Source organism: Paramisgurnus dabryanus, chromosome 11, assembly GCF_030506205.2.
Source record: "Paramisgurnus dabryanus chromosome 11, PD_genome_1.1, whole genome shotgun sequence".
Lineage (NCBI taxonomy): Eukaryota > Metazoa > Chordata > Actinopteri > Cypriniformes > Cobitidae > Paramisgurnus > Paramisgurnus dabryanus.
Window position 1 is genome coordinate 32811610 of NC_133347.1, and position 13110 is coordinate 32824719.

The 13110-nt window shown below is 38.3% G+C and overlaps 1 protein-coding gene across 4 annotated transcripts in view; it reads left to right on the top strand.

Moving 5' to 3' along the window:
• gpr153 (G protein-coupled receptor 153) overlaps window positions 1–13110 on the top strand; it is a 42809-nt gene that overhangs the window by 1253 nt on the left and 28446 nt on the right. The gene's annotated exons all lie outside the window — the stretch shown is intronic.

A 13110-nucleotide genomic window follows, 5' to 3' on the forward strand; every position in this document is an offset into this window, starting at 1 on the left:
AGTACTGTAGGCTAGCATTGTAGTGTTCTTCTAAAATAGAAAGATCATTTAAACAATAGTATAAACACAGTGAGACAGAGGTTCTTGCTAGATCAGTCTAGTTTACAGAAATCTCCCATAAATCTCTATCCACCTTATTTTTGACGTAAATGTGGGGGCCGCCATCTTTGAGCTCCTTTAAGACTTCCGGTGAGCCACTAAAGTTACTGGGACTGGGGACACGAGTGTGATGTTTTGATTGGCTTTTCAATGTTGATTATGAAATCCAGGAAAACTGGCATAATTTGTGCAGGTAGGGGTTGCCATAATAGCTGATACAAATGCAGTAAATCTCTATTAAACATTAGTTTTAACCATAATCCACACACCAGAGCTAAATGTGTATGCATGCACGTGCAACCATGATCCACACATCCATCCATTAAAAACCTTTCAGAGACACTGCCAGTAAACAATAAATACAGTAATTGTTTTAAAACAACTGATATTATGCTGATTTAGCTGTTTTATTTATTCTGCTACTATATATTATTACAAATATGCGATTACAGTACCGAATATATATGACATAAACTGCTTATTAGTTAATGTTTATAATAGTTCCTAATATTTTGTGCATATTTTTGTTATGTTTTGATTGAAAAAAGCTAATAATTTTCTAAATTATCAGGTCATGTTTCCCTTTAGTGCATATGAAGCGATGTAATAAAGCAATAAACCCCAAAAAGCAGTGGGTTACCAGTGCATCTTATAACAGCTAAGGGGCGTTGTTAGGCACGACGCAAAGCGGAGTGCCTAAAACCCCCTTAGCTGTTATAAAATGCAATGTAAATAATAATAAAAAAATAATAATAATTAGTTACATTTATATAGCGCTTTTCCAGTGCTCAAAGCGCTTTACATATGAATGGGGGAATCTCCTCAACCACCACCAATGTGCAGCATCCACCTGGATGATGCGACGGCAGCCATATTGCGCTAGAACGCCCACCACACACCAGCTTATTAGTGGAGAGGAGACCGAGTGATATAGCCAATTAGTATGAGGGATGATTAGTAGGCCAATGGGCAAGTTTGGCCAGGATGCCGGGGCACACCCCTACTCTTTTTCGAAGGACATCCTGGGATTTTTAATGACCACAGAGAGTCAGGACCTCGGTTTAACGTCTCATCCGAAGGACGGTGCTTTTTGTGACAGTATAGTGTCCCCGTCACTATACTGGGGCATTAGGACCCACACAGACCACAGGGTGAGCACCCCCTGCTGGTCTCACTAACACCTCTACCAGCAGCAACCTGGTTTTCCCAGGTGGTCTCCCATCCAAGTACTAACCAGGCTCACTGCACTACCACTGCTTCGTGGGGGTTATTGCTTTTATAAAACGGTTACTTCACAGCATAACGTTAGCGGAATTTTATCAAATAAAACACAAATAAGTTGTAATTATATTAGTACACATATTACTCTTCTGCCAAACAAAGTAGTTCCTCAGAATCAAGTGTGACTGAAACAGAGCGCAGTTCCCAACCAACACAGACGTAGCAAAGACACAATGAAAATATGATTAAAGACTGTGGTGTTTATTTTATAAATCAACATTCATCTTATTTATACATTAACATTTATATTGTGCAACTGTTGAAGTGATGATCAAATATGCTTGGAAGCATGCTTAACTCTTTCCCCGTCAGCGTTTTTTTTTTTAAGTTGCCACCCAGTTGTAGTTTAATGCCTTGCAGAAAAATTTTCTTCTTTAAATAAACATCAAATATCAAAGGAAAGAACAGACCATCCGCTTTTCAACAACAACAAAAAACCCGTTTCATCCTACCTTCATTTGTTCTCTTATCACCTCTCAGATTTTTTTAGCTAAAAGCGGAGATAATTCCATTTATGTGAATAACTTTTGTAAGAGATCAGATTCAGAGCCTGATGAAAATACGCTGTTTTTAGCATTGAGTGAATGCGTCAGGGTTTAAGGTGGGTAAGATCGCCACCCAGTGGATAGCGGAAATATGACTTTGAGGTAGAAACTCATCAGGGAGAGTTTTATCTTTACTGATGACTCAACAATATTTATTTAAATTTATCTGGATATCGCCATAATTGTGCAATTGTATACAAATAAAAAATATGATTAAAGACTGTGGTGTTTATTTTCATAAATCAGTACGCAGCAATAGTGGCGCAGTGATACTCATGTAAAGCGGTCTGAACCGCTTCGAACGCGTTTCAACCAATCAGAATGAAGAACCAGAACTGCCCGTTTTATAATATAATATAACACATGCATATTTAACACAAAACCAAAATATAACTAAATAATGTAATGAATGTTTGTTTGTTGTTGTGGTTTGTATGTTCAAATAACTCATAATGTGTTGAAAGAGAAAGATACGGCTGCTGTCAGGATGCTGTTTATAAAGGATGTTCTTACACCTACTTCGTTTGAGCCCTCCAAACACTCTCAGAGCTATTCAGTGTATATATGTGAACAAACCATCTGATCTCAGGCCCCCCTGAAAGGACCCAAAAGTGAACCGTACTCAGATAAAAAAGATAAAAAGACAAATTCTTGGTCACGAACACTTGACTGATTTTCTCACTGTACAGTTACTGTATGTCTCTGTGCTTTTATAGTTGCGCATTGAAGACCCGTCAACTCCGAGCAACAACAAAAAATAATTGAATATCTCTTCATATGATGGATCGGGCCACTTATTCATTTCATCCTCCCACTGTGTTATATATGGGGGGTGTAGCAAATATTTACCATAACTGTTTTTAATCATGTTTTGTGCGTGCTCTCACGACACTGTTTTCTATCGGCCGGCTATTGAAACGGACGTCTCGCACAAAAAAAGAAAATACGTGGCATCACTTACCTTCGTGTTCAAAAATTAGGTGGATTAGAAAGCAACGGCTTAACCCTAAAAAATGATAAGGAACAAAATATTCAGGGCTATATTTATGTATATTAAAAATAGAAAAGCTTTTGATTATTGAGATGACACCTCAATGTCTATTGTGGTTTTGGCCCTGTTAGAAAGAAAACCATATGTGCTCCTATAGAGCATTGGATTTGAATGATGTTTTATTAACAAAGTTCGGGAGGAGCACGTTCAAATAATCAACCTAATTACCTTGTAACTATGACCAGCTGTCGACAATCAGCAATCAGGTCTTCACCTGATCGGCATCAACAGAAACCTATATAGACTGAAAATCAACTCACCCTCATTCCTTGATAGTTTCAGCATCCCTCCACCTCCCCTTCTCCGCACGATTTGCCTAGTCACCTTACTAACCAGAACAGGGGGGATTATTCTGGGTTCAGGCCTAAGGCCGAGCCCGGAACCCTCTCCCCGCCAGGAGGCGCTCCGGGCTCAGGCCATTAACGAGCTCGGAGCCCTCTCCTCGGACAGCACGCCAAATATGCATATTAATAACCCTGTTCAGAATTATTTGTAAGTGTGAACTCGTGAATTGTCAGGGATGTACAGATATGAATGTATCCTAGAATACACAGTAAGTCACTTTGGAGAAAAGCTTCTGCCAAATGAAAGTATGTAAAGTAAAATGTTCAACAAGCCCTGTAAGGTTTGTTCACAGACGGGCCTGCTCTTCATCAGACGTTCTCTCTTTAATTATGTTTTGGAAACTCACTCGATGCTGTAATTAAGTGTAAAGTGTTTCCACTGTAGATCATATCTACTCCAGCAGATGTCTTCTGTTGATCCTTTTCAAACAAGAACAGTATAGCGTGCCAATGTCAGTATAAAGTCTCCTGATATAATAAAGCTGCGAGTAATGGTAGCACCACTATACTAACTGAGTTTTAAACTCTAATACACAGCTGTGTTTTTTTCCTGTTTTATTTTTCATGCTAGCTAGCTACACAAACCAAACATCTGTTCAACAAAGTGCGGACAGAAAAGCACCACATGCATCATAAAATAGTTCAGAGTATTATTGAGATGTACAATTACTGTGTAAGAATCAGAACAAAATGTAAGCATCATTTTCTATTCACTTTCGTGCCTCAATTAATCATGTTTAATTATTTCATTTCACTTAAAGACACATCTTGCCACATTTGACATCATTGACTCCAAAGACCCTTGGTTCTTGCATATCACATGACTGATTGTGCAGCTGAAAGTTTGAATATTTGAGATTGATTGTTCATATTTGAAAACTTAACAAAAGATTGTAAGTGAAAGATTGTGACTGAATAATGGGAACTAATACTATTAGACAACATGCCAATAAGCAATAATCCTGACAGAAGAACCTAAATAAAGGTGTCTTGAAGTGTAACCTTTGCTTTATGGAAAAGAGTAGCTTGGATATTTTATTTTAGAAAAGAAATGATGACAAAACTATTCCTAAAGAACAATAACACAGGGACAAATAGATCACAATCTTGGAGAGCTTTTAAATAACACGAAGACATGTCTCCGAGCTCTGTGCAGATGTAGGTCAGAATCACTTCTCTGTTGCTTTCTCTTTGAAATTTAGGATAAAGACCAGGGCCCGTATTCATGAAAATTTTTAGGGCAAAGAGTTGCTCCTATTGTGACAAAAAAAATATTAAATTTTTTTTTTTTTTAAATGAAGTAATGTGAACTAAAACAAGAGTGCATTTAACTTAACATTTCTAGTAATTCCAGTATCATCCAGCAAGTTCATTAAACTTAAAAAAATAATATAGTATGGTATAGTATAGTATAGAGAGAGTCGCTCGAGTTAAGTTCACTTCGGAGACTTTGGGCTTCACACCTGTGATTGATGGTTTGGTTTGATTAGTGTCACAGATAATCTTTTGTTCCATACTCATTGTGAAATACAGGTAGAAACATAATAATAAGCTAAAGACATCACACAGAGCTTTAAATAACGCAGAAAATACATAAATCATATTCTGTCTTATCTTTAGTGAATGTCTAATCTATATGTGTGTGGTATCTCACAGTAAGTTTGTTTCTGCAATATGAAAATGAGAGCTATGTGATTCCCATTATAATCCAGGCAATAACCAACTTGTGTTTGTTAGTTCAGTTTCAGTCTGAATCGTAATCTAATGCCTCCCACTTTTTTAGTAAGAACACACAATGGAGTTGCAGTATTGTATTAATTACATTGTTTACATTCAATAAGAAATTTGCAAGCAAAGGATATATATTTTTCTGCACAGAAGTGGAACAAAAGTTTGGGAACCACTGCCTTAAGGTAAATCCAAGACTTTTATATTTCTACAGAGAATGACTCTTTATCATTTTGAATAAGACAATGGGCACTATTTGTATTTTTTAAACCAATATTTTTTGTCTTATACCAAACTTTAACTATTCAATAGTAAAAATGTTATGTTATGCAGTTTAAAATAAAAAAGTCTGGTTAATATGTGTCCGACTTAATTCTATATACTCAATATTACTGTTGTGCAATTAAAATCAAAAACCTTGGGGCATGGGGGCCCCGGGTCCTTGAACTTTGCTTAGGGCCCCCAAAATGGTAAACACGCCACTGACGGTAACTAGCAACGGAGTCAGCCACACCTCCACCCTAAGATAAAGGTTTTTGTCTATCTTCTTTCAGTGTTGCTTTCAGATTGGTTCTGAATCACTCTTAAGCTAAGGCCCTGTACACACGAACACAGTTATTTTCAAAACCATAGCTTTGTCTACGCGGTTTAGCCGTTTTTCCCCACGCAAACGCAGTATCAAACTTTAAAAAATCTCCTGCTAGGGTAAAGATTTTTAAGAAACTCCAGATTCAGCGTGGAACCGGAGATTTTGGCTTGTGACGTTACATTGTGCACCTCTGTCTACTTTGTTTACATGTGTAATGGTGGACATTTACATTTAGTCATTTTACATTTAGTCATTTAGCAGACGCTTTTGTCCAAAGCGACTTACAAGTGAGGTAAACAATAGAAGCAATTATGGCAACATAAGAACAGCAATACATAAGTGCACTGGAAATAGTCTCATCAAGTCCAACACAATATACATAGCCAAGGGTATGTTAGTAGTTTTTTTTTTTTTTTTTTTTTTTTTTAGATAAAGAGGAAGGTAGATAGAGAAAGAGATAAAGAGAAGGGTAACTAAATAAAGATAGTAAATCTGTAATTAGGAAGTTAGGTAATGGTGGAAGAGATGGGTTTTTAGCCGAGTCTTAAAGACAGCTACAGTGTCAGCTGATCGTGTCACGACCGGCAGATCATTCCACAGTTGTGGGACAGTTCCTGAGAAGGTACGCGTTAGTGTTTTCTTCCCTTTTTGAGATGGTACCACAAGTCGTCGCTCGGTGGCAGAGCGCAGTGATCGAGAGGGTACATAAGGCTCTATAAGCAAGCGAAGATAACCCAGTGGTGGTTTTAAAGGCCAGGAGCAGAGCCTTAAATTTGATGCGGGCTGCTATAGGAAGCCAGTGTAACTTGACAAAGAGAGGAGTGACGTGCGCCCTCTTTGGCTCATTGAAGACCACTCTTGCCGCTGCGTTCTGAATCATCTGTAAGGGTTTGGTCGTGCAGGCTGGAAGTCCTGCCAGTAGCGCATTGCAGTAGTCCAGCCTGGACCGGACAAGAGCTTGGACCAGGACCTGCGTAGCATGCTCATCTAGGAAAGGTCTAATTTTCCTAATATTGTAGAGGATGAATCTACAAGAGCGAGCGGTGCTGGCAACATGCTCCGTGAAGCTAAGCCGATCATCAATGACCACTCCCAGGTTTTTGGCCATCTTGGAAGGCGTGATGGTCGAGGAACCTAGCTGAATGGAAAAGTTGTGCTGAATCTTTGGTTCGGATGATATGACAAGCAGTTCTGTCTTCGCAAGGTTAAGCTGGAGATGGTGATCCTTCATCCAGAGTGAGATGTCCCTCAGGCATGCCGAGATGCGGGCAGAAACCGTAGGATCATCAGGGTGGAACGACAAGTGGAGTTGAGTGTCGTCTGCATAGCAGTGGTAGGAAAAGCCATGTTTCCGAATGACAGAGCCCAGGGAAGTCATGTATATCGAAAAGAGCAGCGGTCCAAGCACAGAGCCTTGAGGGACCCCGGTATCTAGACGTTGGGGTTCGGAGACGTCACCTCTCCAGGATACCCGAAATGACCTATCTGAGAGGTACGACTTGAACCATAAAAGCGCTGTGTCAGTGACACCCATAGACATGAGAGTCGACAGGAGGATGCGGTGATTGACGGTGTCAAAAGCTGCAGATAGATCCAGTAAGATCAGCACAGATGATTTGGACATAGCCCAAATATTGCTGCTAATAACTGTGCTAACAGGGCTTATAACATGACTCTCCCCTTCCTCTATGCGCCATGTTGGTAGCCTACTAGAACCGGTAATAACTTATTTTAGGCTTCTGATTCGCCAAAATGGCTTGGCGGTTAGGGTTATATTAATGCCTTTTGGTTTGGCTATTGACAGCACTTCATAGCAGGTTTTTGCATTTTCATGCAGACCAAGATTTCCTTGTGTGGATGAGATTTTTTTTAAGTTTATAAAAATATATGTGTGTGTGTCTGTGGACTAAAGGGCTCATAAAAGTTTTGCATTGGTCCTATGGCGTATCGGTGACAGCGTAGGTTTTAGGGCTGTAACGATATGCGATATGAAACCAAAATCGCGAAACTCAGATCAATGAACCTGTGTCGCGGTCTGGGAAGGCAGAATCGCGACACACCCCTTTCAACTCCCAGAGTTCTTATTCTTAGTCTTATTTAAAGTTAACATTATAAAATGCGTAGACCTGCTAGGTTTTCATTTATACTTTTGTGTCGTCGTGCAAACACACATGCAGACTGCTGGTAGGGAGTATCCACGTGTGTAACCACAGTAGCAGCATGTCCGTCAATGAAGAAGCAGCTTGGCAAGTTTAACCCACAAACAAAGGAGAAACAGCAACTTGTTGTGTATGTTTTGAGATGACCAGCAGTGATGGAAGTAATTTAACAGTGACTAATGTTGCAGTTTGAGTTAAATCACTCCTCAACTTGGCTCATCTTTGTTCTCACCGTTGGAAACGGAAATACCTATGACGCAGTTTTTTTACCTGACGGGAGGAGTTCTAGTGGACTTGTGTTCCGCGTAGAACTGACGCGCTGTTAAAAATTTGCCTATAAAAATCACACCTATAAATTGCACTTAAGCCTGAGATTCCTACTTAGAAATGTTTAAGGTAAATTAGGAGCTCTCTTAGAGGATTTGAAAGCTTTAAAAATACCGGCCCAGATCACACATTACTATAAACATACACATTATACATGCTAATTAGGTCAGAAAAATGTGTATACACTATTAAATCAATCCTAATCTTTTACATACTAACGGAACAGCAGTAGACTTACAAAGTTTTCAGAAGTTGTTCTTAAGTTCTTGAATGTGCAGGTGTGTGCACAAGCTCATTTCAGTTTGGTTTACTATTAGATGTGATTTTCAGAACAGTGCATTACTCATGCATATGGAGTGGGAGGACGTGTGATCTAATTCTACCCTTTTGCATAAGACTCAGACAGCCACCTTCATTCAGTTCTTCTGACAGGATTACAACTTGCATGTTGTTTAACAATAGCCTCATCATGTTTGCTAAACACTTCTTACATCTCTTATTTAAGTCAAATCTGACTAAAGTGATGTTTTGACTGCAGTGTTATAGTTATGTATGACTAGGGTTTCGATTCCGATACTAGAATCAGAAATGCCTCGATACCACAAAAAATTCTGATCGTAATCGGCAAGTACTTGAACCCATGTACATATCCGATAGCATTTTCTTGAACATTTTCCGCATTTTCTTCACTGCTCTGAATGCAAACACAGGAAGTTGCCACAAGCAACCACTGTTTAGAGCAGCAAAGAAGAAAGGAAAACGTGCTAGCCATATGTGCAATTGCGATGGGTGGCACAAGTATTAATAACTTTAAAACAAGTAACTTAATATAGCATTTGAAGATGTGTCACCCAGAAGAACACATTGGTTACACAAAGGTTAGGGCAGAGACGGATGAGCTCCGCTCTATTACTCAAGTTAATCATTGAACACCATTTCACTGATTTTTAAGGAGCTTTTTTCTGCTTTTGTGTTTAAAACTGAAATGCCTTTTATTTAACAAATATATTCTGGCCCTTAAGTTTTAAAGATTTTATTATCTTATTTTATTCATATATAATATGTTTTATATTCCTAGATTTTTTTATAGTTATATATTCTTTCAGTTTACAGTGTTAGATTTGTGGCTGCATTTGAAGCTCTTTTTCATTTAATAAGAATAAATAATATTACTTTCAAATGTATTTCAGATAATAAAATACTCTAGTTCACTGTATGTATTTGTTCATGTTTAATTAAGGGATAAGTCTGAAGCACACCATAAAATAATTATATCCGTTCATACAGGGCTACACAAACAGGTATGGGATCAGTACTCGGTATCTGAGCCCAGGTATCTGTATCGGGAACGTCTCTAGTTATGACTGTGATGTTATGACTGATTTTATGACTGTGATGGTATGGCTGTGATGTAATGTTATAACGTGTAATGTTGTGACCAGTGGCTTAACTTTGTTTTAAAAAATGGTGAGGAGAAAGACTGACTGTGCTTTCATGAAAGGGCAACCTGTGTGTTTACAGTGCGAATTAAGAACGTGTTTTTTTTTTGTGAGGTGTGAGAAAAAACGTTTTGACATGAACAAAATTAAATCAGGGTTTAAAGATTAGGTTACTCTGTGGATTCTGTTGTCAGCACAAAACTTAAACTTTTTAGAAATATACTGCACTTAAATACTAAACATATATTTTTTGATCAGTGTCAGGAAACAGGTGTAAGAATTTTTAGAAATTGTTTATTGTGTTCTGCCGAAAAATAACCACCTACCATTTGAAATGCCTTAAAGGGATAGTTCGGCCAAAAATGATATTAAACCCATGATTTACTCACCCCCAAGCCGTCCGAGATGCATATGTCCATCATTTTTCAGATAAACACATTTTCAGTTATTTTAGAAAATGTTTAAGATCTCCGTTTAATCGGATGTAAAGTAACAGGGTCCACTCCTTCAAGTCCAAAAAATGTGCATCCATCCTTCACAAAAGAAATCCAAACGGCTCCAGGATGATAAACAAAGGTCTTCTGACGGTAATCCGCGCAGTGTTGTTGTAGAATATTTAAAACTTTATAAACGAAAATAACTAGCTTCCGGTAGCGTCGTCATCTTAGACTCCTCTGTATTCAGGAGAGAGTATTAGCGTAGTGTACACACTTTTCTTAGTGACTTATGACAAATTCGCAGGGCAGGGGCACAGAGCAGCAGCACAGAACCCTCCGTAAGTTGCGTAAAGCTCTCATCCTGAATGCGGACGTGACTAAGATGGCAGCATTACCATAAGCGAGTTATTTTCGTTTATAAAGTTTTAAATGTGGATATTTCTACAACAACACCGCGCGGATTACATTCAGAAGACCATTTTTTTATCATATTTCTTTAAGAAAGAGAAAATGATGACAGATGCTTTATTTTGGGGTAAAAGCTACTCTTCTAGATACAAACCTGCTGTGGAAAATAATATAATAAAGCATGCAAACTCAAATAGGTAGTGTTGCACCTTTTGGCAGAAATCTGTTCTTGTAGACAGACATGATAGACCTCTCTAAGGTTCATAGGCTTTTTTCCTAGAAACATGACTTTCTGATTCTCTGTAACAGTGACATGCTATAATGGCTCCAGGATAGAAAACAGCTTTAGATAGCTTTTGCTTCTCACCTGCAGCCATCTAACATTAATTGCACAACCTCAGAACAGAAAGTTCTTAGCTATTTCATTTATGTTTTAACATTGCATTGATGTTATTGAGACATGAAAGTGTAAAGGCATAAAATGAATATGAATAGCTACAAGTCCAAAGAACCTTTGTCTTAAAAATGTGAGGACTGTTCGAGGAAGTAGCGAAGACTGTGAGCTTGGCTCACACAGTGCTCGCATGCTGGCAGTGTCTGGGTTCAAAGTTGCCCTGACACACCAAACAGACCAATTAGCACGACTTCGTGAGATGAGATAACTTTCTGTACCAGCAGGTGGCAGTAGTTGGTATTCATTACTCAAAACAGGAAACCGGAAGAGCTTGTGACTGCAGTTATACATAAACAAGCAGCGCTCGCTTTCCAGTTTCACACAAATCTCACTCACCATAGACGAATTCTTGATATATATCTGTAATGTCTTATGAGCTCATCTTTTAAAAATGTAAAAATATTCACATATTTGAATGCATCGTCACTTCCGTTTTTCTCCTTGTGCACTGGTTGGCTATGCCGAACAGCCAATCGAAGTGATCAGATTCCCAGACAAGCACTGGCAAAATAAAGGAGATGGTGACCTACTTAAGCGAACGGTGTGTAACACATCAAAACAATAAGGTCAGATGATGCTCAAACGCTGACTTTCAGCTTGATGTGTACCAGGCTTTAGACTCTATAGTATCTCAGTTTTATCTCACCTCTGTTTAGTTCCTGTCTTATTTATTCTTTCTGGCTCTTTTTCCGTGGCATTTTCCTAGTAATCTACCTGTTGTAGATCTGTATTCATTTTTGACACAAGGACTGAATTCATTGGGCCTGGGCAGATTTTCAATGGTATGAAAGCTTCTCTGTTTGTAATTTGTTACAGAAACGTGATGGACAATTCACAAAATGACTTTGAAGCGCTGCCCAAATCCATTTTTTAACATAATGTAGCTTTGATGTTTATGTAAGGCGTTTGCTTTTCTAATGATGCTGATTGTTTGCTTTGTCTGATTCTGAATTTTAGGCATCTGAAGCGATTAAAAATGCAAGGGAGTCTTTTTCTGCACCAGACAATTTTATTGCAGATACAAAACGTGTAAGAATCTAAAGCTAGTTGCATTAAATCCATCTGCTTCTACAGATGCCCAGTACAGCATTCACCTGATACTGTAGAATTTATGTCCAGTTCACTAGTTTACATTCACTAGATGTGTCCTTGTCAAGAAAATGACTTTGTCCATTACTCAGAGATAAACTTTGTTGTGAGTTAATACTTCTGCTAAAACATAATGCAGTTACAGAGATAAAGGAGAAGAACAGCAGGCAGGAGATAAAGTGATGATAGAATAAAATGAGCAAAGTTTATTGAATAATTGCACCAGTACATTGCAACATAACTTGCACATTTTTAGCCTTCAATTCCAATCTTCAGTCCTCGATCTCTGTTCCTTTTTCTTTTTTCTTAACTTAATTTCAATCTTTAATTCTAAATTTTCTCAACACGGACACAGTGTGAGCAGTGTGTGGTTGCATTACAGAAGTAGAGCTGAAGCAGCAGTTCTGCGGCCGTTTCAGTGCCCAGCCTACAGTATGCGCCATTCATACATACAGTGAGTGCGTTTACATCCACAAAAAGCGGATAACTTTCAAAAATCTGCTTATTAAAGAAAATTGTTTCATGCGTTTACATGCAAATCAGTAAACCAGCTATGCTGACAAATGCAAGATTTTTCGGGTTTCTCGCAGGAAGTGACGTCACCGCCTATAGTACATAATAGTTGTTCAAAAAGCAGACGGCATATCTGTCTTAAGCTTTATTGTTTGTATCTCTTCTCATGTCTGCAGAACCTGTAAATGTAACATGAGCTTAAATTTTTGCAGTTTCTCTGCCAACTGCTTGAGTCAAGCGAAGACATTTATGCTTCCAAAGACATGCACACATGAACATAACTGCGAGAAAGCCGGTTAAGGTGTTCACTTGTTCAGCTGTGTTGATGTGATTGGTTATATGTTTGTGACGTAGGAAGCTGAGGTGATTTCAAACTGCAGTTTTTAGTCTGTCGGTGGAAAATACTCAGCAATGGTGTTGAATAATAAGTTTGCATATGGTTTGTCTTAAAGCATATTAACAACATCAGATATAACAACCATAAAAACTGGATTTTCACCAAAGTAATACAAAATAATGGACTGGTTAAGAAAATAAGAAACAAAATACAACACAGATGTTTGTCTGTGCTGTCAAGCCAGAATTTTTGTCGTTTTTTCAGAACTGCCTGCGTATTCAGATCTTAATGATTAATGGTAAACAAACTT